Source organism: Phyllobates terribilis, unplaced genomic scaffold, assembly GCF_046119375.1.
Source record: "Phyllobates terribilis strain yellow unplaced genomic scaffold, ASM4611937v1 Scaffold_8__6_contigs__length_399053987, whole genome shotgun sequence".
NCBI classification, from domain to species: domain Eukaryota; kingdom Metazoa; phylum Chordata; class Amphibia; order Anura; family Dendrobatidae; genus Phyllobates; species Phyllobates terribilis.
In genome coordinates this window covers 67,240,452-67,268,309 of record NW_027362768.1, presented here as the reverse complement: position 1 = coordinate 67,268,309, position 27,858 = coordinate 67,240,452, and the positions used below count along the sequence as shown (strand labels likewise).

The window sequence follows — 27,858 nt, the reverse complement described above, 5'->3', positions numbered from 1 at the left end:
GTAAAGAGGTGGCAGGTCTGCGCCCCAAAACAGGTGTGACTGCTGGCCCCCCAGTCACAGAGGATGAAGAGGCCGCGGATGCACAAGATATGGCAGACGGTGATTGGCCCGGCCGGCTAGGCCGCATTGTAGCACACTGAGCTTCCCACTGCAACTTATGCTTCATGTCCATGTGCCGGTTCATGCATGAAGTACTCAAACTATGTATTTTTTGGCCTCTACTTAGCTTTTGCTGACAAATGTTACAGATAACACGAGTTGGGTCATCTTTATCGATCTGAAAAAATGCCCAGGCTATGCAAGGCTTAGCACCCATGCGACCTGAAGAGCCACCACGACTTGTGGTGAGAGGCAGAGTTGTGATTGAGGATGCAGTTGTTGACGTGCTTCCAGTACTACGTCTCTGTCCAGGAAGGCGCAACCTGACCTCGTCGTCACTAGCATCTTCCTCCACCTCCTCTGCTGACCTCATCTCTTGGCTGACTGTGGGTTGACAGTAAGTGGGATCTCCGACCTCATCATCATCACCCTGTGCGTTATCACACCCGTCGTCCTCAGAGCCAACCTGTTCCTGCCCTGACAAAAAACTAAAGTTGTCGCTCCAATCAGGTATTTGAGTCTTATCATCGTCTTCCTCATTGTCTCCACCAACAGGAGTTACAGTTTGGGAATGAGGGTCTACTTTATGGTCAGAACCTTCTGCGTCTGGTCCTGGATCCGACTCATAAAGATTCTGGGCATCAGTGCAGATCATTTCCTCGTCTGGATTCACAGAAGCGCTGGAGTCGACCTCTGATTCCCAGGCTATAGTATGAGTAAACAGCTCTGCAGACTCAACCATCTGTTCTACCTCATACTCAGACGGGCAGCTGGAGATTTGGGAGCTGTGAGGAAGCAAGTGCGATTTGGGTGACACCTTTGAGGACTGGAGTATTTGTGATGTTGAAGTTGATGTGGAGGAGAGCCCACTTAAAGGAGCACTTGATATCCGTTGAAGCACCTGCTGTTTTTGTGCCTCATCTGGAATTTGTAGCGATTGGCGTGGCCGTAAGAAAGGGATCTTATCACATTGTCCGCTAAAAGAAGTAGACATTTTAGTTTGGCTGGAAGATGGTCTTTCTTCTGCAGATGTTACTGTTGCTTTAACACCTACCCCACGGACACAACCTTTTTTCCCCTTCCCAACACGCCTATTCCCCTTTCCACCAGCAGCAGGCCTTTTTCCACTCATTTTGGTGGTTAACTAATTCACAACTCTGGAGTTGTTTGCACAAAAAAACAATGGATGGTAACCGAGCAGAGCTGAGTGGCCAAACTGTGGTATTAGGCCAAAACTATTGGCTGGGTTAGATGCAGAAAAAAATTATTTTGAATTTGCAACCTGATGGAGGTCAGTATAGATGGACTAATACAAAGAGTCCCACACACTGCTAGAAGCCCAAATATTTTTTCAGAGGTACTGTAGATGCAGATAAAAATTATTTTTAATTTGCAACCTGATGGAGGTCAGTATAGATGGACTAATAGACCAAGTCCCACACACTGCTAGAAGCCCAAATATTTTTTCAGAGCTAGATGCAGAAAAAAATTATTTTTAATTTGCAACCTGATGGAGGTCAGTATAGATGGACTAATAGACCAAGTCCCACACACCGCTAGAAGCCCAACTATTTTTTCAGAGCTAGATGCAGAAAAAAATTATATTCAATTTGCAACCTGCTGGAGGTCAGTATAGAAGGACTAATAGAACAAGTCCCACACACTGCTAGAAGCCCAAATATTTTTTCAGAGCTAGATGCAGAAAAAAATTATATTCAATTTGCAACCTGCTGGAGGTCAGTATAGAAGGACTAATAGAACAAGTCCCACACACTGCTAGAAGCCCAAATATTTTTTCAGAGCTAAATGAAGAAAAAAATTATTTTTAATTTGCAACCTGATGGAGGTCAGTATAGATGGACTAATAGACCAAGTCCCACACACTGCTAGAAGCCCAAATATTTTTTCAGAGCTAGATGCAGAAAAAAATTATTTTTAATTTGCAACCTGATGGAGGTCAGTATAGATGGACTAATAGACCAAGTCCCACAAACCGCTAGAAGCCCAAATATTTTTTCAGAGCTAGATGCATAAAAAAATTATTTTTAATTTGCAACCTGATGGAGGTCAGTATAGATGGACTAATAGACCAAGTCCCACACACTGCTAGAAGCCCAAATATTTTTTCAGAGCTAGATGCAGAAAAAAATTATTTTTAATTTGCAACCTGATGGAGGTCAGTATAGATGGACTAATAGACCAAGTCCCACATACTGCTAGAAGCCCAAATATTTTTTCAGAGCTAGATGCAGAAAAAAATTATTTTTAATTTGCAACCTGATGGAGGTCAGTATAGATGGACTAATAGACCAAGTCCCACACACCGCTAGAAGCCCAACTATTTTTTCAGAGCTAGATGCAGAAAAAAATTATATTCAATTTGCAACCTGCTGGAGGTCAGTATAGAAGGACTAATAGAACAAGTCCCACACACTGCTAGAAGCCCAAATATTTTTTCAGAGCTAAATGAAGAAAAAAAATATTTTTAATTTGCAACCTGATGGAGGTCAGTATAGATGGACTAATAGACCAAGTCTCACACACTGCTAGAAGCCCAAATATTTTTTCAGAGCTAGATGCAGAAAAAAATTATTTTTAATTTGCAACCTGATGGAGGTCAGTATAGATGGACTAATAGACCAAGTCCCACACACCGCTAGAAGCCCAAATATTTTTTCAGAGCTAGATGCAGAAAATAATTATTTTTAATTTGCAACCTGATGGAGGTCAGTATAGATGGACTAATAGACCAAGTCCCACACACTGCTAGAAGCCCAAATATTTTTTCAGAGCTAGATGCAGAAAAAAATTATTTTTAATTTGCAACCTGATGGAGGTCAGTATAGATGGACTAATAGACCAAGTCCCACACACCGCTAGAAGCCCAAATATTTTTTCAGAGCTAGATGCAGAAAAAAATTATTTTTAATTTGCAACCTGATGGAGGTCAGTATAGATGGACTAATAGACCAAGTCCCACACACCGCTAGAAGCCCAACTATTTTTTCAGAGCTAGATGCAGAAAAAAATTATATTCAATTTGCAACCTGCTGGAGGTCAGTATAGAAGGACTAATAGAACAAGTCCCACACACTGCTAGAAGCCCAAATATTTTTTCAGAGCTAAATGAAGAAAAAAATTATTTTTAATTTGCAACCTGATGGAGGTCAGTATAGATGGACTAATAGACCAAGTCCCACACACTGCTAGAAGCCCAAATATTTTTTCAGAGCTAGATGCAGAAAAAAAATATTTTTAATTTGCAACCTGATGGAGGTCAGTATAGATGGACTAATAGACCAAGTCCCACACACTGCTAGAAGCCCAAATATTTTTTCAGAGCTAGATGCAGAAAAAAATTATTTTTAATTTGCAACCTGATGGAGGTCAGTATAGATGGACTAATAGACCAAGTCCCACACACTGCTAGAAGCCCAAATATTTTATCAGAGCTAGATGCAGAAAAAAATTATTTTTAATTTGCAACCTGATGGAGGTCAGTATAGATGGACTAATAGACCAAGTCCCACACACCGCTAGAAGCCCAACTATTTTTTCAGAGCTAGATGCAGAAAAAAATTATATTCAATTTGCAACCTGCTGGAGGTCAGTATAGAAGGACTAATAGAACAAGTCCCACACACTGCTAGAAGCCCAAATATTTTTTCAGAGCTAAATGAAGAAAAAAATTATTTTTAATTTGCAACCTGATGGAGGTCAGTATAGATGGACTAATAGACCAAGTCCCACACACTGCTAGAAGCCCAAATATTTTTTCAGAGCTAGATGCAGAAAAAAATTATATTCAGTTTGCAACCTGATGGAGGTCAGTATAGATGGACTAATAGAATGATGCTATGCCCAAAAGATTTTACTTCACTAGGTGCAGTAAAAAAATTGGTATTCTATACACAGGTGTTATATCTTGCAACACAGATAGGCTACTCCACTGACTAACACACTCTGCAATAGGCCAAAAAGGATTAGCTTTGCTAGATTCAGCCAAATGCTGTGAAAAAAACTTGCACAGCACTGGCACAGACCTGCCTGGCAAAAACTGATAGGAACTCATGTAACCTAGTCCTGAAAAGGACTCCAATTACAATTAGTCTTTACTCCCACAATCTATCTATTTAAGAGCACAGACCTCCCTGATAAAAGTCGTAGGAAATGCTGTAACCTAGTCCTTAAAAGGACTGCAATCACAACTATTCCCTACTCCCAAGCTATCTGTATATTTGTGCGAAAATTGGCTTGAAATTAACAAGGTATAGCGCACACAGCAACAGCGGTGCCGTCTAACACGCAGCTGCAGCAGTGAGAAAATGGTGGCGACGGGGAAAATGGCTTGGTCTTATAGGGCAAGGACATGTGACATACACTGCCAATGACACATGCCCTTGCTTGTGTGAAAAAAAGCACTTCGCTCCGTGTGTGCGCTGCTGATAGGCTGACAGATTGCACCTCCCCACTGCAAATGCGGGAAAGAGAAAAAAAAATGGAGATCTTCATTGTTCCTGCAGAGATCCATCCCCTGCCCCTCCCCCCACCCCGCTGTACACTCAAACTGCGTATTAACATTAATTTTCATCATTACTGAGAAAAAATCCAGTTATGATTTTGGTGCACGAACAGTTATCGAACATAACCTCGAACAGCCGAATTTTTCTCAAATTGTTCGTGTTCGCCGAACGGCTCGAACACCGCCCAAAACAGCTCGAATTTGAGATTGGCGAACAGTTCGAGTAGAACAACGCTCATCTCTACTTATAATTTACTAGTGTATACCAGACTCTTTTAAACAGATATATTGGTGTCTGAATAATCAGGAGACACTATTACTATTTTTCTTTACGGCAAAAAATGCCAAAAGCAGGATAATACAGAGATTTTTTACTGTGCAACAGCAAAACCACAGTTATAATTTACTGGTGTATACCAGACTTTTTTTAATATATATATTTGCGGCTGAACAGTGAGCGACACACTCAAACTGTTTTTTTTTAGGTACAAATGGCCCAAAAGTGGATAATACAGAGGTTTGAACCGTGGAACTGCAAAACCACACTTCTGTTTCTCTGGCCTACACCAGACTATTTTAACAGATATATTTGTGTCTGAACAATCAGGGAGACACTATTAGTTTTTTTTTACGTCAAAAAATGCCAAAAGCAGGATAATAGAGATTTTTTACCGTGGAACGGCAAAACCACAGTTATAATTTACTGGTGTATACCAGACTCTTTTAAACAGATATATTGGTCTCTGAACAATCAGGAGACACTATTACTGTTTTTCTTTACAGCTAAAAATGCCAAAAGCAGGATAATACAGAGATTTTTTACCGTGGAACAGCAAAACCACAGTTATAATTTACTGGTGTATACCAGACTTTTTAAATATATATATTTGCGGCTGAACAGTGAGCGACACACTCAAACTGTTTTTTTAGGTACAAATGGCCCAAAGGTGGATAATACAGAGGTTTGAACGGTGGAACTGCAAAACCACACTTCTGTTTCTCTGTCCTACACCAGACTATTTTAAACAGATATATTTGTTTCTGAACTGTCACAGACACTTTTTTTTTTTTTTTTTTTTTGGGGGGGGGACACCAAAAGGCTAATAAGACAGGTATTTGTACAGTATGAAGGAGGAAAAAAAAAGAGGATTTAGATGAAATAAAAGGATTTTTCCTGGCCCCCAGGACCTGGAGCTAAGTCCAGAAATTTCAGAAACAGGAGCACACACGACTGTAATGCAGCGTTTGCTGGTATAACCACTGCGTCTCCTATACAGCCTGCCTGCCTGCCTGATATTTGGGATGGATATTAGTCCTGAGAAGGACTGTTTGTTTGATTTGGCAGCCTTTACAGACCCAACACTAAATATTTTGCAGTATAAATCTCTCCCTAGCTCAGCAACACTTTCCCTACACTAGCTGATCCGGAGCGACTGTGTTCAAGATGGCGGCGCTCGGTTTTAAATACTCGAGGTGACGCTGTGCGGCCAGCCAATAAATGTAATGCCAACAAGGCTGGCAATCTCTGCATGTTCATTGGCTCTGTAAAAAGAGTGCCAAAAATGCAGGGCGGAGACCCGAGCTCCCGCCCGAGTGACCCGGAAATGCTCGGTGTTCGCCGAACATCCCGAGTAGCATGATGCTCGGGCGAGTACCGAGCAGTGTCGAGCAAGTTCTCTCAACACTAATAGATAGATAGATGGATGGATAGATAGAAGGATAAATAGATAGATTACATTACAATACAATATATGGGTAAAAGCAAAGCACATACACTAAATGAGAACAGATACTACACTTGATGTTAGTCAAAAGGCCGAGAAGCGATAACCTGAATTGGTTTTGGCCTATGACTGCACCCAGGCTTCAAGAAGGCACCCATTGTAGGAATAGGGACAATGACTCCCCTTAGGAAGACATGTTGTTAATCAATAGACACCTTAAAACCCACAACTTTACTGCTTGTTGCAGCTGCAGCCCATGCACGCATTTTTAATCTGCATAAGTCTGCCTACTTTCACACATTCTCCCCTCCCACCCGCTGTTCCTTGCACCTCAAGACAAGGGGATGGGGAGAGGAAAACTAATTAGTGAACAAAAAAAGCAGCAGTCCACCTTCTTCATAGTCTGCAGGCTCCCTGCAGACTGAAGCTGACTGCAGCAGCACAGCCAGATAAAGGCCAGGAGCCCATTATGACACGTGCAATGATGTTCCATTCTTCCATTCTTTCATTATTCCATTGTTCCACTGTCCCATTCTCTTGCATTATTCCATTGTTTCATTCACTCAATACATCTATTACAAGCAATCTATCTGCCTGGGTGAAAACCAATAGGATGCTCTGATTGACAGTCATAGGTAGCACTTTAAAACAACATCTCAGACCAAACTTTTTTATATATTTTTTTCATCCACAGATAGAAAATTAAAGAAATCAGTGCTCCACCAAAGGGAGCCAGCATTTCACTAAAGAAATCGTAGCGGCCCCCAAATTTTTTTTAAATGTGTGGTACTCAGCAACACCCAACTGATGGGACAGTTGAGTTAAAAGAGTAGCAGCTGATAACAAGGCCACTGACTAGGTATATGGTGTGTGTGCAACGGTGTAGCAAAGGACAAATGCATTATTGCAGCTTATCTCAGGAAGGAAGGGATAGATAGATAGATGGATGGATAGATAGAAAGATAGATAAATAGATAAATAGATAGATAACATTACAATACAATATATTGGTAAAAGCAAAGCACATACAGTGGTGGCCAAAAGTATTGGCACCCCTGCAATTCTGTCAGATAATACTCAGTTTCTTCCTGAAAATGATTGCAATCACAAATTCTTTGGTATTATTATCTTCATTTAATTTGTCTTCAATGAAAAAACACAAAAAGAATTGTCCTAAAGCCAAATTGGATATAATTCCACACCAAACCTAAAAAGGGGGTGGACAAAAGTATTGGCACTGTTGGAAAAATCATGTGATGCTTCTCTAATTCATGTAATTAACAGCACCTGTAACTTACCTGTGGCACCTAACAGGTGTTGGCAATAACTAAATCACACTTGCAGCCAGTTAACATGGATTAAAGTTGACTCAACCTCTGTCCTGTGTCCTTGTGTGTACCACATTGAGCATGGAGAAAAGAATTAAGACCAAAGAACTGTCTGAGGACTTGAGAAACCAAATTGTGAGGAAGCATGAGCAATCTCAAGGCTACAAGTCCATCTCCAAAGACTTGAATGTTCCTGTGTCTTCCGTGCGCAGTGTCATCAAGAAGTTTAAAGCCCATGGCACTGTGGCTAACCTCCCTAGATGTGGACGGAAAAGAAAAATTGACGAGAGATTTCAACGCAAGATTGTGCGGATGGTGTATAAAGAACCTTGACTAACATCCAAACAAGTTCAAGCTGCCCTGCAGTCCGAGGGTACAACAGTGTCAACCCATACTATCCGTCGGCGTCTGAATGAAAAGGGACTGTATGGTAGGATACCCAGGAAGACCCCACTTCTTACCCTGAGACATAAAAAAGCCAGGCTGGAGCTTGCCAAAACTTACCTGAGAAAGCCTAAAACATTTTGGAAGAATGTTCTCTGGTCAGATGAGACAAAAGTAGAGCTTTTTGGGAAAGAGCATCAACATAGAGTGTACAGGAAAAAAAAAGAGGCATTCAAAGAAAAGAACACAGTCCCTACAGTCAAACATGGCGGAGGTTCCCTGATGTTTTAGGGTTGCTTTGCTGCCTCTGCCACTGAACTGCTTGACCGTGTGCATGGCATTATGAAGTCTGAAGACTACCAACAAATTTTTCAGCATAATGTACGGCCCAGTGTGAGAAAGCTGGGTCTCCCTCAGAGGTCATGGGTCTTCCAGCAGGACAATGACCCAAAACACACTTCCAAAAGCACTATAAAATGGTTTGATAGAAAGCACTGGAGACTTCTAAGGTGGCCAGCAATGAGTCCAGACCTGAATCCCATAGAACACCTGTGGAGAGATCTCAAAATGGCAGTTTGGAGAAGGCACCCTTCAAATATCAGGGACCTGGAGCAGTTTGCCAAAGAAGAATGGTCTACAATTCCAGCAGAGCATTGTAAGACACTCATTGATGGTTACCGGAAGCGGTTGTTCGCAGTTAATTTGGCTAAAGGTTGTGCAACCAAGTATTAGGCTGAGGGTGCCAATACTTTTGTCTGGCCATTTTTGGAGTTTTGTGTGAAATGATCAATGATTTGATTTTTGCTTCATTTTCTTTTGTGTTTTTTCCTTGCAAGCAAATTAAATGAAGATAATAATACCAAAGAATTTGTGATTACAATCATTTTCAGGATGAAACTGAGTATCATCTGACAGAATTGCAGGGGTGACAATAATTTTGGCCACCACTGTATACTAGATGAGAACAGATACTACACTTTATGTTAGCCAAAAGGCAGAGAAGCGATAACCTGAATTGGTTTTGGCCTATGACTGCACCCAGGCTTCAAGAAGGCACCCATTGTAGGAATGGGGACAAAAACTCCCCCTAGGAAGACATGTTGTTCTTCAATAGACACCTTAAAACCCACAACTTTACTGCTTGTTGCAGCTGCAGCCAACGCACGCATTATTAATCTGCATAAGTCTGCCTATTTTCACACATTCTCCCCTCCCCCCCCGCTGTTCCATGCACCTCAAGACAAGGGGATGGGGAGAGGATAACTAATTAGTGAACAAACAAGCAGCAGTCCACCTTATTCCTACTCTGCAGGCTCCCTGCAGACTGAAGCTGACTGCAGCAGCACAGCCAGATAAAGGCAAGAAGCCCATTATAACACGTGCAATGATGTTCCATTCTTCCATTCTTGCATTATTCCATGGTTCCATAGTCCCATTCTCTTGCATTATTCCATTGTTCCATTCACTCGTTACATCTATTGCAAGCAATCTGTCTGCCTGGGTGAAAACCAATAGGATGCTCTGGTTGACAGACATAGGTAGCACTTTAAAACAACATCTCAGACCAAACTTTTTTATATCTTTTTTTTCATCCACAGATAGAAAATTAAAGAAGTCAGTGCTCCACCAGAGGGAGCCACCAATTCACTAACGAAATCGTAGCGGACCCCAATTTTTTTTTAAATGCGTGGTACACAGCAACACCCAACTGATGGGACAGTTGAGTTAAAAGAGTAGCAGCTGATAACAAGGCCACTGACTAGGTATATGGTGTGTGTGCAACGGAGTAGCAAAGGACAAATTCATTTTTGCAGCTTATCTCAGGAAGGAAGGGATAGATAGATAGATGGATGGATAGATAGATAGATAGATAGATAGATAACATTACAATACAATATATTGGTAAAAGCAAAGCACATATACTAAATGAGAACAGATACTACACTTGATGTTAGCCAAAAGGCCGAGAAGCGATAACCTGAATTGGTTTTGGCCTATGACTGCACCCAGGCTTCAAGAAGGCACCCATTGTAGGAATGGGGACAAAGACTTCCCTTAGGAAGACATGTTGTTCATCAATAGACACCTTAAAACCCACAACTTTGCTGCTTGTTGCAGCTGCAGCCCACACACGCATTTTTAATCTGCATAAGTCTGCCTATTTTCACACATTCTCCCCTCCCCCCGCTGTTTCATGCACCTCAAGACAAGGGGATGGGGAGAAGAAAACTAATTAGTGAGCAAACAAGCAGCAGTCCACCTTCCTCCTAGTCTACAGGCTCCCTGCAGCCTGAAGCTGACTGCAGCAGCACAGCCAGATAAAGTCCAGGAGCCCATTATAACACGTGCAATGATGTTCTATTCTTCCATTCTTGTATTATTCCATTGTTCCATTGTCCATTCTCTTGCATTATTCCATTGTTCCATTCACACATTACATTTATTGCAAGCAATCTATCTGCCTTGGTGAAAACCGATAGGATGCTCTGATTGACAGGCATAGGTAACACTTTAAAACAACATCTCAGACCAAACTTTTTTATATCTTTATTTCATCCACAGATAGAAAATTAAAGAAATCAGTGCTCCACCAGTGGGAGCCAGCATTTCACTAAAGAAATCGTAGCGGCCCCTAAATTTGTTTTAAATGCGTGGTACTTAGCAAAACCCAACTGATGGCACAGTTGAGTTAAAAGAGTAGCAGCTGATAACAAGACCACTGACTAGGTGTATGGTGTGTGTGCATTGGTGTATCTAAGGACAAATGCATTATTGCAGCTTACCTCTGGAAGGAAGGGATAGATAGATGGATGGATAGATAGATTGATTGATAACATTACAATACAATATATTGGTAAAAGCAAAGCACATATACTAAATGAGAACAGATACTACACTTGATGTAAGCCAAAAGGCCGAGAAGCGATATCCTGAATTGGTTTTGGCCCCACCCTGGCTTCGAGAAGGCACCCTTTGTAGGAATAGGGACAAAGACTCCCATTAGGAAGACATGTTGTTCATCAATAGACACCTTAAAACCCACAACTTTACTGCTTGTTGCAGCTGCAGCCCATGCACACATTTTTAATCTGCATAACTCTGCCTATTTTCACACATTCTCCCCTCCTCCCCGCTGTCCCATGCGCCTCAAGACAAGGGATGGGGAGAGGAAAACTAATTAGTGAACAAACAAGCAGCGGCCTACCTTCTTCCTAGTCTGCAGGCTACCTGCATTTGCTCTTTGCTACACCATTGCATACACACCATATACCTAGTCAGTGGCCTTGTTTTAAAGTGCTAACTATGTCTGTCAATCAGAGCATCCTATTGGTTTTCACCCAGGCAGATAGATTGATTGCAATAGATGCAATGAGTAGTGTTGAGCGAGCATGCTCGACACTGCTCGGTACTCGCCTGAGCATCACGTTACTCGGGATGTTCGCCGAGCACTGAGCATTTCCGGGTTACTTGGGCGGGAGCTCGGGTCTCCACCCTGCATGTTTGGATCTCTTTTTACAAAGCCAATGAACATGCAGGGATTGCCAGCCAGTCACTGTAACGCCGCAGCCATGTTGTTTGTGGGCATTACAGTGATTGTCTGGCCGTACAGCGTCACCTCGAGTATTTAAAACCGGGCGCTGCCATTGTGGACGCAGTCGCTCCGGATTAGACAGTGTAGGGACAGCGCTGCTGAGCTAGGGAGAGATTTATCCTGCAAAATAGTTAGTGTAGGGTCTGTAAAGGCTGCCAGATCAAACTAACAGTCCTTCTCAGGACTAATATCCATCCCAGATATCAGGCAGGCAGGCAGGCAGGCTGTATAGGAGACGCAGTGGTTATACCAGCAAACGCTGCATTACAGTCCTGTGTGCTCCTGTTTCTGAAATTGCTGGACTTAGCTCCAGGTCTCGGGGACCAGTAAAAATCCTTTTTTTTTCATCTAAATCCTCTTTTTTTTTCCTCCTTCACACTGTACAAATACCCGTCTTATTAACCTATTTGTGTCCCCCCCCCCCAAAAAAAAAAAAAGTGTGTCTCTGATTTTTCAGACACAAATATATCTGTTGAAAAGAGTCTAGTATAGGCCACAGAAACAGAAATGTGGTTTTGCAGTTCCACGGGTAAAATCTCTGTATTATCCAGTTTTGGGCCTTTTGTATCTAAAATAAAACAGTTTGAGTGTGTCACTCACTGTTCAGCCGCAAATATATATATATTTAAAAAAGTCTGTTATACACCAGTAAATTATAACTGTGGTTTTGCTGTTCCATGGTACAAAAATCTCTATTATCCTGCTTTTGGCATTTTTTGCCGTAAAAAAAAAATAATAGTGTCTTCTGATTGTTCAGACACAAATATATCTGTTTAAAAGAGTCTGGTATACACCAGTAAATTATAACTCTGGTTTTGCTCTTCCACGGTAAAAAATCTCTATTATCCTCCTTTTGGCATTTTTTGCCGTAAAAAAAAAATAATAGTGTCTTCTGATTGTTCAGACACAAATATATCTGTTGAAAATAGTCTGGTATACACCAGTAAATTATAACTGTGGTTTTGCTGTTCCACGGTAAAAAATTTCTTTTATCCTGGATTTGGCATTTTTTACCTTAAAAAAATAAATAATAGTGTCTCCTGATTGTTCAGACACAAATGTATCTGTTGAAAATAGTCTGGTGTAGGCCCGGGAAATACAAGTGTGGTTTTGCAGTTCCACGGTTCAAACCTCTGTATTATCCACTTTTGGGCCATTTGTATCTAAAAAAAACAGTTTGAGTGTGTCGCTCACTGTTCAGCCGCAAATATATATATATTTTAAAAAGTCTGGTATACACCAGTAAATTATAGCTGTGGTTTTGCTGTTCCACGGTAAGAAATCTCTATTATTCAGCTTTAGGTATTTTTTCCATACAGAAAAAAAATAATATTTTCTCCCTGATTGATCAGATTGTTTAAAAGAGTAGGGTGTAGGCCAGAGAAATAGAACTGTGGTTTTCCTCTTCCACGGTTCTAATCTACTTTTTATTACCCTTTTTCCATTGGTAGTGTGAGTGTAAGCTATTTTACTTACTTTGCAATGGGCAAGGCGCGTGGCAAGGGACGTGGATGTGGACGTTCTGGTGATGGTGCGTGCAGAGGACGGGACCGTGGCCAAGGTGAAAATGTGCCACAACCAACAGCCACATCTTCTCGCTCCCACTTCTTGACTGAATTACTAGGGAAGCACAGAACAACACCAGTATTGCGAACTGATCAGTGTGAACAGGTTATTAATTGGATAGCAGATAATACTTCCAGTTACCTGGGCAACACCACCTCCGGCCTGTCTTCCACACGATCGACTCTTAGTAGCCGTGAGTCTCCTCCTCACCCTGATGCTCCTTCCTCCCACCATGCCGAGTGTCGTCAGACAGCAACTGTTCCCACCCTTGGACACTCTGAAGAGCTGTTCACTGGTCCATTTCTAGATTTGTGCCCCTCGCCTGTTCTGCTTGAAGTGGTGGAAGAGGAGATCCCATGTAGCGATGCCCAAATATTTGAACAGCCACGGCCACAGGAAGTCGACGCTGGCAATTTGTCACAAGAGGTGGACGATGACGAGACACAATTGCCAGGAAATGAGGAGGAGGATCGTGGTGCGCAAGTAGAAGAGGAGGAGGTGGTGGATGAACTATTAACTGACCCAACGTGGCAGGAGGACACGAAGAGTGAGGCCAGCAGCACACAGGGGGAGGGAGGCAGAGTACCCCAACAGGCAGGAAGAAGCAATGTGGTGGCCGCAGACAGAAGGCGGGCAACCGTTCCCCGTAACACCAACATGAGGGACGTTGCGAGTACAACCAGTAGGTCTTCCAGAGTCTGGAATTTTTTTAAAGACTCTGCTGATAACCCCAAAAAGGCCATTTGTACCACCTGCCATGCCAGCATCAGCAGGGGTGACAAAACTGCCAGCCTGACCACCACCAGCATGATCAGGCACATGGTAGCAAAGCACTCGACTTTGTGGGGCGAACCCCAGGGTCCACGACCAGTGTCAGCGGGTGTCACCACTGCTTCTTCCACTGTTGTGCGTGCATTAGAACCCCCTGTTGTGTGTGCAAGGCAATCCCTTGTCCATACTGCATGCAAAGATGCACCCTCCTCTCAGTCTTCACTTGTTATGGCAGTTTCTCAAGAAACAGCATCAACGTCCACGTTCACGTCCCACTGCAGCGCTCAATTGTCCATATCCCAGACCTTTGAATGAAACCGAAAATTCGCAGCTAACGCCCCACAGGCCACAATCCTAAATTCGCACATTTCATGACTGCTTGCATTGGAAATGCTGCCTTTTAGGCTGGTGGAGATGGATTCCTTCCGCAACCTTATGGTGGTGGCCGTCCCTCGGTACTCGCTCCCCAGCCGACACTATTTTGCCCGGTGTGCCATCCCCGCACTACACAAGCATGTGTCCCCAAACATCTGCTGTGCCCTCAACAACGCAGTTACTGGGAGAGTCCACCTGACAACGGACACGTGGACAAGTGCTTGTGGCCAGGGATGGTACATCTCCCTGACGGCACGCTGGGTAAACATAGTGGAAGCCGGGACCCAGTCGGACCTTGGGATGGAACACATCCTCCCCACACCGAGGATTGCGGGCCCTATGTCAGTCAGAGTTGCCACCACAGTGTTCAGCTCCTGCGCATCATCTTCCTCCTCCTCCTCATGTTCAGCCTCCATCTCAGATATCACCACATCAGTTACAAGCTGGAAGCACTGCAGTACTGCCTCTGCCAAGCGGCAACAGGCTGTGCTGAAACTCATAAGCTTAGGTGAGAAACCTCACACTGCTTGAGAGTTGTGAACAGCTGTGAAAGAGCAGGCAGATCTGTGGCTGAGACCGCTGAACCTACATCCAGGCATGGTCATGTGTGACAATGGCCGTAACCTGGTGGCGGCTCTGAGGCGAGGCGAGATCACACAAGTACCATGCCTGGCTCATGTGCTTAACCTCGTGGTTCAGCGGTTTCTTAAATTGTTCCCCGAGTTGCCAGATCTGCTCGTCAAAGTCCGCTGCCTGTCAGCTCATTTTCTCAAGTCGGCTACAGCTTCCGCCGCCCTTGATGTGTTGCAGCAGCATTTGCAGCTTCCGGCACACCGACTGGTGTGTGATGTCCCCACATGTTGGAACTCTACCCTCCACATGTTGCTAAGGATTTGTGAGCAGAAGAGAGCAGTTGTGGAGTACCAGCTGCAACAAGGCCATCGATATTCAGGTGAGACTCCACACATAAGACCTCAGGAGTGGACCTGGATGTCTGACATATGTACCATCCTGACAAACTTTGAGGAGGCCACCAAGATGGTGAGTGGCGATGACGCCATCATTAGTGTCAGCATCCCACTTGTCTGTCTTTTGCAATGCACTCTACAGAGAATTAAAGAGGAGGCATTGCAGCCAGAGTATGATGAGATGGATCAAGAAGCAGTAGCGGGCGATTACATACAGCACAGCCTCATCTCATCCCAACGTGCATTGGGGGACAATGAGGGAGAGGAGGAGGAGGAGGAGGAGGAGGAAGAACAGGAGCTGGTATCATGCGCTGTAGACGGTAGTACCTGTACAACTGTCATACCCTCGGTTCAGCATGGGTGGCCTGAGGACAGGGGGGAGGAGGAAGAGGAGGAGGAGAGCATGGTCAGTCGTCATCTTGGTGAGGACACGGAAATCTTGCCCATTACCAGTCTGGCATGCATGACTGACTTTATGTTATGCTGCCTTAACCGTGACCCTCGCATTGTCAAAATGTTGGGTGACAGTCATTACTGGTTGGTGACACTTGTAGACCCCCGCTACAAGGAGATCTTTCACTCTCTTATACCTGAGGTGGAGAGGTCTACAAAAATGGGGTAGTACCAGAAGTCCCTTGCTGCAGAACTGTTATAAAAATTCCCATCTGAACACGCTAGCGGCAGAGGTCACAGTTCGTTGACCAACCAAAGTGTACAAGCGAGAGAGAGGCAACTCCAATCCAGCAAAGGCTGGGGAGCACTGTCAATGTTCTGGGACAGTATTCTCAGACCCTCCCTTCGGACAGACCCTGAGGCGCGTGGTACTCTCACAAGGGGTGGAAAGTTTCAAAAGATGGTGAGGGAGTACCTTGCCGACCGTACCAGCATCCTCCGTGATTCCTCTGTGCCTTTTAATTATTGGGTATCCAAGCTGGACACTTGGAATGAACTCGCTCTGTACGCCTTGGAGGTCCTGGCCTGCCTTACCACAAGCGTGTTATCGGAGTGTGTTTTTAGTGCAGCTGGGGGAATCATAACTGATAAGCGCACTCGCCTGTCAACTGACAATGCTGACAAGCTGACCCTTATCAAAATGAACAAGGGCTGGATTGGGACAGACTTCTCATCACCACCAAATGACAGCAGAGCAACATAAAGTCAAATCCACTGTGTTATTTCAGGAGGTGTATTCACATGCACCGCTTCACACCCACACATGGGTATACGCTTCCTCACTTCGGCTGTTTTATGTTCTTCTCCTTATCCTCAGCCTCCACCACCACTATACCACCAGGGTGACCATGGTCCGTGTTGCCATTATTGAAAGTTCCTTCATCCTGATTTTTGTCAACTTTTGCTTGGAAGGCATAAGCAAACACTGTGGAAGACCCACTCCCCAATAATGGGAATAATATTTTTAAGATGCTGTACTGTATGGCTCTTGTAAGGGGCATTAAAATGTCTTGTTTAGCTATTGGGACCTCGACGTCTCTTCTGAGGGACATTAAAAGCGTCTTGTTAAGCTACTTGGACCTCCACGTCTCTTCTGAGGGGCATTAAAAGCATGTTGTTATACCACTCTGACCTCCACGTCTCTTCCAAGGGGCATTAAAACCGTCTTGTTATACCACTCTGACCTCCACGTCTATTCTGAGGGGCATTAAAAGCATCTTGTTAAGCTACTGGGACCTCCACGTCTCTTCTGAGGGGCATTAAAAGCGTGTTGTTATACCTCTCTGACCTCCACGTCTCTTCCAAGGGGCATTAAAAGCGTCTTGTTATACCACTCTGACCTTCATGTCTCTTCTGAGGGGCATAAAAAGCGTGTTGTTATACCACTCTGACCTCCACGTCTCTTCCAAGGGGCATTAAAACCGTCTTGTTATACCACTCTGACCTCCACCTCTCTTCTGAGAGGCATTAAAAGCTTGTTGTTATACCACTCTGACCTCCACGTCTCTTCCAAGGGGCATTAAAACCGTCTTGTTATACCACTCTGACCTCCACGTCTCTTCTGAGGGGCATTAAAAGCGTCTTGTTAAGCTACTGGGACCTCCACGTCTCATCTGAGGGGCATTAAACCTGTCTTGTTAAGCTACTGGCACCTCCACGTCTCTTCTGAGGGGCAATAAAACCGTCTTGTTATACCACTGTGACCTCCACGTCTCTTCTGAGGGGCATTAAAAGCGTCTTGTTAAGCTACTGGGGCCTCCATGTCTCTTCCAAGGGGCATTATAGCCGTGTTGTTATACCACTTTGACCTCCACGTCTCTTCTGAGGGGCATTAAAAGCATGTTGTTATACCACTCTGACCTCCACGTCTCTTCCAAGGGGCATTAAAACCGTCTTGTTATACCACTCTGACCCCCACGTCTCTTCTGAGGGGCATTAAAAGCTTCTTGTTATGCTACTGCGACCTCCACGTCTCTTCCAAGGGGCATTAAAACCGTCTTGTTATACCACTCTGACCTCCACGTCTTTTCCAAGGGGCATTAAAACTGTCTTGTTATACACTCTGACCTCCACGTCTCTTCTGAGGGGCATTAAAAGGGTCTTGTTATGCTACTGCGACCTCCACGTCTCTTCCGAGGGGCATTAAAGCCGTCTTGTTAAGCTCCTGCAACCTCCATGTCTCTTCCGAGGGGCATTAAAACCGTCTTGTTAAACTACTGCGACCTCCACCACTTCTCCAAGGGGCATTAAAACCGTCTTGTTAAGCGACTGCGACCTCCACGTCTCTTCCAATGGGCATTATAACCGTCTTGTTAAGCTACTGTAACCTCCACGTCTCTTCCGAGGTGCATTAAAACTGTCTTGTTAAACTACTGAGACTGGCTGGGGACCATTTATGGACAATCGGCCGCCCCCAGGCGGCTGGGGACCGTGTGTGGACATCCCTCCGCGGGGCGGCTGGGGACCGAGTGTGGACACCCGGCCTCCCCCTGGCGGCTGGGGACCGAGCGTGGACACCCGGCCGCCGGGCGGCTGGGGACTGAGTATGGATAAAAGGGCTGCCAACGCAGCCATGACATGGTGGCCTGCGTCTGCCTCCACATGCCTAAAAGTCCCAATTTCAAGTGCAAGCAAGCTAGCAGTATGGTATTGCAGCCTGGGGATAGGTGGGTGGCAGGTTGCACACTTGCATTCCAACAAAACAAAGCAGATGCTAACTTCTATCATCATCATCATGCTCCTCACCTTGGCACTCTCAACTTCCCTGATGGAGAAGCCAGGGCCCACCGGAGGAGTCTGGTTCTCTGGTGGGCTCGTCCAATGCAGCCATAAAGCGGGCCGGGCTAAGAAAAGTGTGTGGGGGATGTTCCGCGGAGAAATAGGGGCGGCTGGGGACTGTTTATGGACACCTGGCCGCCCCCATGCGGCTGGGGACTGTGTGTGGACACCCGGCCGCCGGGTGGCTGGGGACTGAGTATGGATACCTCGCTGCCGAAGCAGCCATGAGGTAGTGGCCAGCTTCGGCCTCCTCAAAACTAAAAGTCCCCATTTCAAGTGCAAGCTAGAAGTATGGTATTGCAGCCTGCGTGTGGGTGGGTGGTTGGCTGCATATTTGCGCTTGCATTGCAAGGAATGAGGGAGGTACAATTTAACACTGCATTGGGACAAGGACTTGCACGGGGATAGTTGCAAGTCTGCTTCTTCTGATGCAGCAAGGATCACTTCTGATGGGCACACTTTTAGGCAGTGACCTGGGAGTCAGAGATGCTTCCAGGGGTCTTCCCCATGCTGTCCCCATGTCTTTTCAGCACTGTATGCATGTGTCACACAGCACATGGCCAGATAAGGTTGTAAAATGTTAAAATGACATTTCCCGGTGAATGCATTTGTCACAGTTGAAAGCAATACAAAAATGCAAAAACGCATAAAAAATGCTACTTGTTAACAGAGCCCAAGGTGTGGAGGAGTATTTTTGTTTTTGGTTATTTATTTTACCTTATACACAAGTCTTTACCCTGAAAAAGAAATTCCTTAACATATTTCACAGGAAAAAAGTTTCACTTTCGTTTTTGAACGTTTTATTATGAGCCTGTAAAAGTGGCTTAATACCTCTGAACACGTTGTTGACAACAGAGACCTGGGGGTCAGAAATGCTTCCTGGGGCCATCCCCATGCTGTCCCTATGTCATTTGAGCACTGTCACTATCGTTTTGAGCACTTTTTAGGCTTTCTACAGACTGCCGGGGGTGCTGCCGCAAAAATGCTCGGGTCTCCCATAGACTAACATTGGGCTCGTTGCATGGGTCGAGCACCCGAGTATCACTATGAGCTCGGCCCGAGCTTTGAGCACCCAAGCATTTTAGTGCTCGCTCAACACTAATAATGAGTGAATTTAACAATGGAATAATGCAAGAATGGAAGAATGGAACATCATTGTGTAGCGCTCCGAGGGCTCGGTTGCTACAGGGGTATTGCACCTCACCCAGAGGTAAGGATGGAATGTGGACTAGGGCTCAGTTAGCTGCACACACACACTCACCCCATTTCCGGGGGAAAGCTCGACGGTGCTCGCAGCTGCGGGCACAACTGACCATGTCCCTGGCAGGAGTGGGGAGGGGGGAGAGAACCCAGTGGTGTAGGAGCAGAAAGGGGGCGGTTTCTAGAGCATAGGAAGGAGCTCATTGGGTGCAGGTCACCTGAGCTCAGACACAAAGAAGAAGATAAAAGGTGGGAGCCATCTTAGGAGGGAAGTCAGTTCAGTCCAGTCAGTCAGAGAGGAAGGGAGAGAGAGCTGACAGGGAGCCGCGGCTCAGCCTGAGCTCAGCTCCGCGAGGCAGGCCTAGAGAAAAGGCCGGGGCCAGAGAGGAGAAGAGAAGAAAGAGAAGGAAGCAAGGAGAAGAGACAGAGGAGTGGAAGGGCTCCAGAAACAAGAAGGCAGAAGGGACCCTAAGAGTGCCGAACGGTCAGCAACCGTTGCATACCCCATTATACCTGGTGGATGGGTCAGGCTGTGGAAAGGTACTGGATCCCTAAGTTGGTGGAGGCGAATCTACCCTCAGCCAAGGACCGGAGGTTGTGACCATTTATTGGTGCGATCCCCGCTAAACCTGCTAGGAAGGCATCATATAGGATAGCGGGAAGTGAATGCCAAAGCTTACCCGACACGGTCCGCGGTAGCCGGACAGAAGTCAGGACACTGGTGGGGCACGAGAGGCCAGAGAAAGGACAGAAGGGGGTCCTGTGCCATACTCCTGAATTGCCTGGGGGTTTACCGAGCTCCTCACCTGGTGGACGCAGCATGGCTCGGGCAGTCCTTGCTGACAAAAGTGACTTGGATAACAACTGTGAGTAAAAGACCCTGGACTACATCATTGGACTCTGTGTGATTTCTGCTGCGCCTGCACCATCACCCCCAGCATCCACCTACACTGCCCTGAGGCTACACTCTTCCCGTGGGGAGTTATCCTACCCCTGTGCTGCACACCAACACCAGCCTCAGCAGTCTGCCTTGCAGCGGCGGTTATACCTGACCGAAATCCACGGGTGGCGTAGTCGGACATTTAAAACACTGATAAATAGACTGCCACAACATTGGTCTGACCGCCCTGAGCCACGGGATCAGGTTGCCACTACTACCCCCAGCATCGTACAGAAGCCCGGTTCCGAGTACCCCACGGCCCAGGGGGCGAGTCAATTGCACCTGTCATAATGGGCTCCTGGCCTTTATCTGGCTGTGCTGCTGCAATTGGGAAGCTAGCATTTGCAGATATCAAATGGTAAGATGCCTGAGTGGACTAAGTCCCTGCTTTAAGGCTCCAGTTCACTTAGGAGGTGTGGGTTTGAGTCTCATTTGAGCAAGAAGCTTTCTTTTCCCTACAATCAAAAGTTTTAATATAGTCACTTACTACAAGGAAGCTAGCATGTAGAGATGAGCGGTGTTCGACTAGAACTGTTCGCCAATCTCAAATTCGAGCTGTTTTGTGCGGTGTTCGAGTTGTTCGACGAACCCGAACGATTTGCAAAAAATTCGGCTGTTCGAGGTTATGTTCGATAACTGTTCGTGCACCAAAAGCGTGTCCTGCATGTCTGGCGCTATTTAGAGCACCAATCATGCAGGGATTGTCTGCCACTCACTGTAATGCCACAGCCATGGTGGTTGTGGCATTACAGTGATTGCCCAAATCGATGGGAACAGTGCTCACAGTGAAACACGAAAAGCCGGCAATTCAGCAGCGGCATACACCGGTACTCGACAATTTAGAACCGAAAGAATAGAGCTTCACACATAGATTAGATAGATATAAACATGTCAGCCACATATATACGAAGTACAGTGAAAGTGCTGCTTACTGTACTTGTCATTTAGCGTAAAGGATTTATCAAAAAAAATAATAGTGTTTTCATGCACCGTCTCTTTAAAAAAGCCGGCCGGCAATTCAGCAGCGGTACCCGACAATTTATAACAGACAGAATAGAGCTTCACACATAGATTAGATAGATAGAAACATGTCAGTCACATATATATGAAGTACAGTGACAGTGTTGCTTACTGTACTTGTCATTTAGTGTAAAGGATTTATTAAAAAAAATAATAGTGTTTTCATGCACCGTCTCTTTAAGAAAGCCGGCCGGCAATTCAGCATCTGTACCCGACAATTTATAACAGACAGAATAGAGCTTCACACATAGATTAGATAGATAGAAACATGTCAGTCACATATATATGAAGTACAGTGATAGTGTTGGTTACTGTACTTGTCATTTAGTATTAAAATAAAGGATTTATTATTAAAAAAATTGGCGTGGGGTTCCCCTTAATTTTAGTCTCTAGCGGAGGTTAAGCAGACAGCTGGGGCAGATGTTTGAAGCCTGGGAAGGGGGTAATACCCACGGAGCTTCCCAGGCTACTAATATCAGCCCCCAGCTGAATACATAGCCTTTACTAGCTATTAAAATGGGGGACCCCCCAAAAAAAATGACGTGGGGTCCCCCCTAATTTAATAGCTAGCAAAGGCTAGGCAGACAGCTGGGGGCTGATATTAATAGCCCAGGAAGGGAGCCATGAATATTGGCCCCCTCCCAGGCTAGAAACACCAGCCGTCAGCCGCCCCAGAAATGGCGCATTCATAGGATGCGCCAATTCTGGCACTTAGCCTCGCTCTTCCTCGCTGCCCTGTAGCGGTGGCAGGGGGTAATAGGGCTGGGGTTGATGTCAGCTTATAATGCCAGCTGACATCAAGCCCAGGTTAGTAATGGAGAGGCGTCTATAAGACACCCCCATTACTAACCCCATAGTCAAAGTTAAAAAAAACACAAACACCCAGAATAAAGTCCTTTAATTGAAATAAAGACACAATTCTTTATTGTTCTAAATTAAACCATACTTACCATCACGCCCATTCCAGCTGAAGCCAACGATCTCCTGTAATAAAAATAAAATAATAAAGCAACCTCATCCTTACCTTTCCATGGTTCCCACGACAGCTTCAGCTCTGCTACATCGAGATGACAGGCTGGACCGCAGCAGAACGCCGCCATCCAGCCTGTCATCCCACAGACACTGAGAAGAGCAGGCTTGCTTGCGCTCCACATTGTCTCTCTGTGACGGCATAAAGATGAGCCGAGGTCATGTCCAATGAACTCGGCTCACCTCATGCACGTCACTTACAGCGTGGGAGAATTCTCACGCTGAAGCGCTGAGTGCAGGAGAATTTTCCCACGCTGTCAGTGAGGTGCATGAGGTGAGCTGAGTTCATTGGACATGAGCTCACCTCATGCACGTCACTGACAGCGTGGGAGAATTCTCCTGCACTCAGCACTTCAGCGTGAGAATTTTCCCACGCTGTCAGTGACGTGCATGAGGTGAGCCGAGTTCATTGGACATGACCTCGGCTCATCTGGATGCCCTCACAGAGAGACACTGTGGAGCGCAAGCAAGCCTGCGCTTCTCAGTGTCTGCGGGATGACAGGCTGGATGGCAGCGTTCTGCTGCGGTCCAGCCTGTCATCTCGATGTAGCAGAGCTGAAGCTGTCATGGGAACCATGGAAAGGTAAGGATGATGTTGCTTTATTATTTTTCTTTTATTTCAGGAGATCGTTGGCTTCAGCTGGAATGGGCGTGACGGTAAGTATGGTTTAATTTAGAACAATAAAGAATTGTGTGTTTATTTCAATTAAAGGACTTTTTTCTGGGTGTTGTGTTTTTTTTAAATACTTTACTAGAAATTCATGGTGGTCATGTCTAATATTGGCGTGACCCCATGAATTTTGGGCTTAGGGCCAGCTGATAATGCCAAGCTGGCCCTAACCCCTTTATTACCCAGTGAGCCACCGCATCAGGGCCCTGGATGAGTTGGGTACAGCGCCAGAAGATGGCGCTTCTATGAACGCGCCATTTTCATGCTTAACCTCCACTAGAGCCTAAAATTAAGGGGAACCCCACGCCAATTTTTTTTAATAATAAATCCTTTATTTTAATACTAAATGACAAGTACAGTAACCAACACTATCACTGTACTTCATATATATGTGACTGACATGTTTCTATCTATCTAATCTATGTGTGAAGCTCTATTCTGTCTGTTATAAATTGTCGGGTACCGCTGCTGAATTGCCGGCCGGCTTTTTTAAAGAGACGGTGCATGAAAACACTATTATTTTTTTTAATAAATCCTTTACACTAAATGACAAGTACAGTAAGCAACACTGTCACTGTACTTCATATATATGTGACTGACATGTTTCTATCTATCTAATCTATGTGTGAGGCTCTATTGCTTCTTGTCTAAATTGTCGGGTACCGGTGTATGCCGCTGCTGAATTGCCGGCCGGCTTTTTTAAAGAAAGCGTCTTCTGAGCAGTTTGTCAGCTTTTGGACACCTTTGAAGGTGTTTTCTATGTGTTTTTGTTTGCCTGCCATTGGTTTTAATGGTGCTCGACGGTGTTCTAAGGTGTTCGACGAACCGAACCTGAACACTACGGGGGTGGCTCAACACTACTAGCATGTGCAGCTTTCATATGGTAACATGCCTGAGTGCACTAAGTCCCTGGTTTAAGGCTCTAATTCACTTGGGAGGTTTGGGTTTGAAACTCATTGGAGCAAGAAGCTATCTTATCCTTTCTTCAGTGAGATTTGAACCCATATCTCCCAAATGAACAAGAGCCTTAAACCAACAACTTAGCACACTCAGTCATCTTACTGTTTGAGATCTGCACATGCTAGCTTCCTTGTAGTAAGTGAAGCACATATGACTATATTAAAACTTTTGACTGTAGGGAAATAGGCAAATCACCAGGAAAAAGAAAGCTTCTTGTTCCAATGCTATTTGAACCCACACCTCCCAAGTGAGCTGGAGACTTTAAAACAGTGACTTAGCCCATTAAGCCATCTTACCATTTGAGAGCTGTGTATGCTAGCTTCCTTGTAGTAAGTGAAGCAAATCTGTATATATAAAAACTTTTGACTGTAGGGAAATGGTCAAAATAAAGGTTCTTGCTCCAGTGAGATTTGAACCCACACTTCCAAATTGCACTTGAGCATTAAACCAGGGACTCAGCCATCTTATCATTCTAGATCTGCAATTGCTAGCTTCCTTGTAGTATGTGAAGAACATATGACTATATTAAAACTTTGACTGTAGGGAAATAGACAAATCACAAGGAAAAACAAAGCGTCTTGTTCCAATGATATTTGAACCCACACCACCCAAGTGAACTGGAGCCTTACACCAGGGACTTAGCCCACTCAGCCATGTTGCAATTTGAGATCTTCACATGCTAGCTTCCTAGTAGTAAGTGAAGCACATCTGACTATATTAAAACTTTTGACTAAAGGGAAATAGGCAAATCACCAGGAAAAAGAAAGCTCCTTGCTCCAATGAGATTCAAACCCACACCTCAAAAAGTGAGCTGGAGACTTAAAACAGGGACTTAACCCACTAAGCCATCTTACCATTTGAGGTCAGTATATGCTAGCTTCCTTGTTGCAGTAAGAGAAGCAAATCTGTATATATTAAAACTTTTGACTGTAGGGAAATCGCCAAAATAAAGCTTCTTGCTCCAGTGAGATACAAACCCACACCTTCCTAGTGAGCTATAGCCTTAAACCATTGACTTAGGCCACTCAGCCATTTAGCGTTTGAGATCTGCACATGCTAGCTTCCTTGTAGTAAGTTAAGCACATCTGACTATATTAAAACTTTTGACTGTATGGAAATAGGCACAAGAAAACTTCTTGCTCCAACGAGATTCAAGCCCGCATTGCATAAGTAACTGGAGCCTTCAAACCAGGGACTTAGCCCGCTCAGCCAGCTTACCATTTCAGATCTATATATGCTAGCTTCCTTGTAGTAAGTGAAGCACATCTGACTAGATTAAAACTTTTGACTGTAGGGAAATAGTCAAATCCCCAGGAAAAAGAAAGCTTCTTGCTTCAATTAGATTTGAACTCTAATCTGCCAAGTGAACTGAAGCCTAAAACCAGGGGCTCAACCCACTCAGCCCTATTACCATTTAAGAGCTGTTTATGCTAGCTTCCGTGTAGTAAGTGAAGTAAATCTGACTATATTACAACTTTTGACTGTGGGGAAATAGGCAAATCACAAGGAAAGAGAAAGCTTCTTGCTCTAGTGAGATCCAAACCCACACTTCCCCAGTGAACTGGAGCCTTAAAACAAGGACTTAGACCACTCAGCCATCTTAACATTTGAGTCATATATATGCTTGCATCCTTGTAGTAAGTGAAGCACATCAGACTATATTAAAACTTTTGACTGTACGGAAATAGGCAAAATAAAACTTCTTGCTCCAGAGAGATTCTAAACAAAACACCTCACAAGTGAACTGGACTTTTATAACCAGCAACTTAGCCATTCAGCCATCTTACCATTTATAAGCTACACCTGCTAGCTTCCTTGTAGTAAGTGAAGCACATCTGACTATATTAAAGATTTTAACTGTAGGGAAATCACAAGGAATAAGAAAGCTTCTTGCTGTAATGAGATTTAAACCCACACCTCCCAAATAAGCTTGAGCCTTAAAGCAGGGACTTTGCCCACTCAGCCACATTACCACTTGAAATCTGTACATTCTAGCTTCCTTGCAGTAAGTGAAGCACATCTGACTGTATTAAAACTTTTGACTGTATGGAAATAGGCAAATTACCATGAAAAAGAAAGCTTCTAGATCCATTGAGATTCAAACCCACACCTTATAAGTGAATTGGAGGTTCAAACAAGAGACTTTGCCCACTCTACCATCTTACCATTTGAAACCTGCACATGCTAGCTTCCTTGTAGTAAGTGAAGCACATTTGACTAAATTATAAATTTTGACTGTAGGCAATTAGGCAAAATAAAGCTTATTGGTCCAGTGAGATTTGAACCCACACTTCCCAAGTAAAATAAAGCCTTAAACCATGGACTTAGCACACCCAACCATCTGATAATTACATAATTTTTAGGGGGAATGTAAAGGACATATTAATATTCAAGCTATCCAAGTGTAAAGGAAATATTGATATTCATTCTATGGCAACTCCATTTTGTCTGCTTGCTTCAAAATCATGTTACTATACTTTTTGCATAACATACATTCTTTCCTTCTTTCCTCTTGATTCACAAGCACCTTTCCCACACTAACCTTTTCTCACAAAAACATTCTGTGAGACACCCTGCTCCCGTTATCTGACTAGTATGAGTCGGGATGGGTAACCTTGTAAATTTCCATCATGCGCAGAACTAACGATCATATATGACCATATGTGTGTTTCTGTAATAATTGCACTAACATTGGCCTAAGCCTGTAGAACTGTAGTATGGCTGTAGATGATTGGCCATCGATATACTCAAAACAATATAAAATGCTAAGTAGAAATAAACGGGATTAGAGATTCTCTGAATCCTCCCATACAGAGCACTGTCTACGTTTGGTTTTCTGTGGATTGCAATCCACCTTATAACATAATAATTTGACACTCACTTGGTAAACCGTGAAGGGATGTTGGTGCACTCCCTCAACATTTGAGATCTGCATATGCTAGCTTCCTTGTAGTAAGTGAAGCACATCTGACTATATTAAAAATTTTGACTGTAGGGAAATAAAGCTTCTTGCTCCAATAAGATTTGACCCCACACAGCCCAAGGGAACTGAAACCTTAAACCAGGGATTTAGACCACTCAGCCGTCTTACCATTTGAGATACTTAAATGCTAGCTTCATTGTAGTAAGTGAAGCACATCTGTAAATTAAAAATTTTGACAGTAGGGAAATACTCAAATTACCTGGAATTATAAAGCTTCTTGCTCCAATGATATTCAAACTCACACCTCCTAAGAGAACTGAAGCCTTAAACCAGAGACAAAGCCCACTCAGCCATCTTACCATATGAGATTTGTACATGCTAGCTTAATTGCAGAAAGTGAAGCAAATCTTACTATATTAAAACTTTTGACTGTAAGGAAATAGGCAAAATAAAACTTCTTGCTTCAATGAGATCCGAGCCCACACATCCCATGTGAACTGAAGCCTTAAACCTGGAACTTAGCCCACTCACCCATCTTCCATTTGAAAATTAGTAA

General features: G+C 44.3%; 4 pseudogenes; all 4 read right to left on the bottom strand.

Annotated features, from left to right (window-relative positions):
- Positions 1 to 6,229: 6,229 nt before the first annotated feature.
- Positions 6,230 to 6,449, bottom strand: LOC141160400 (U2 spliceosomal RNA; annotated as a pseudogene).
- A 2,381-nt stretch (positions 6,450 to 8,830) lies between these two features.
- On the bottom strand, positions 8,831 to 9,064 carry LOC141160309 (U2 spliceosomal RNA; annotated as a pseudogene).
- Positions 9,065 to 9,930: 866 nt separating this feature from the next.
- LOC141160292 (U2 spliceosomal RNA) lies at positions 9,931 to 10,032 on the bottom strand (annotated as a pseudogene).
- An 843-nt stretch (positions 10,033 to 10,875) lies between these two features.
- Positions 10,876 to 10,984, bottom strand: LOC141160285 (U2 spliceosomal RNA; annotated as a pseudogene).
- Positions 10,985 to 27,858: the final 16,874 nt, after the last annotated feature.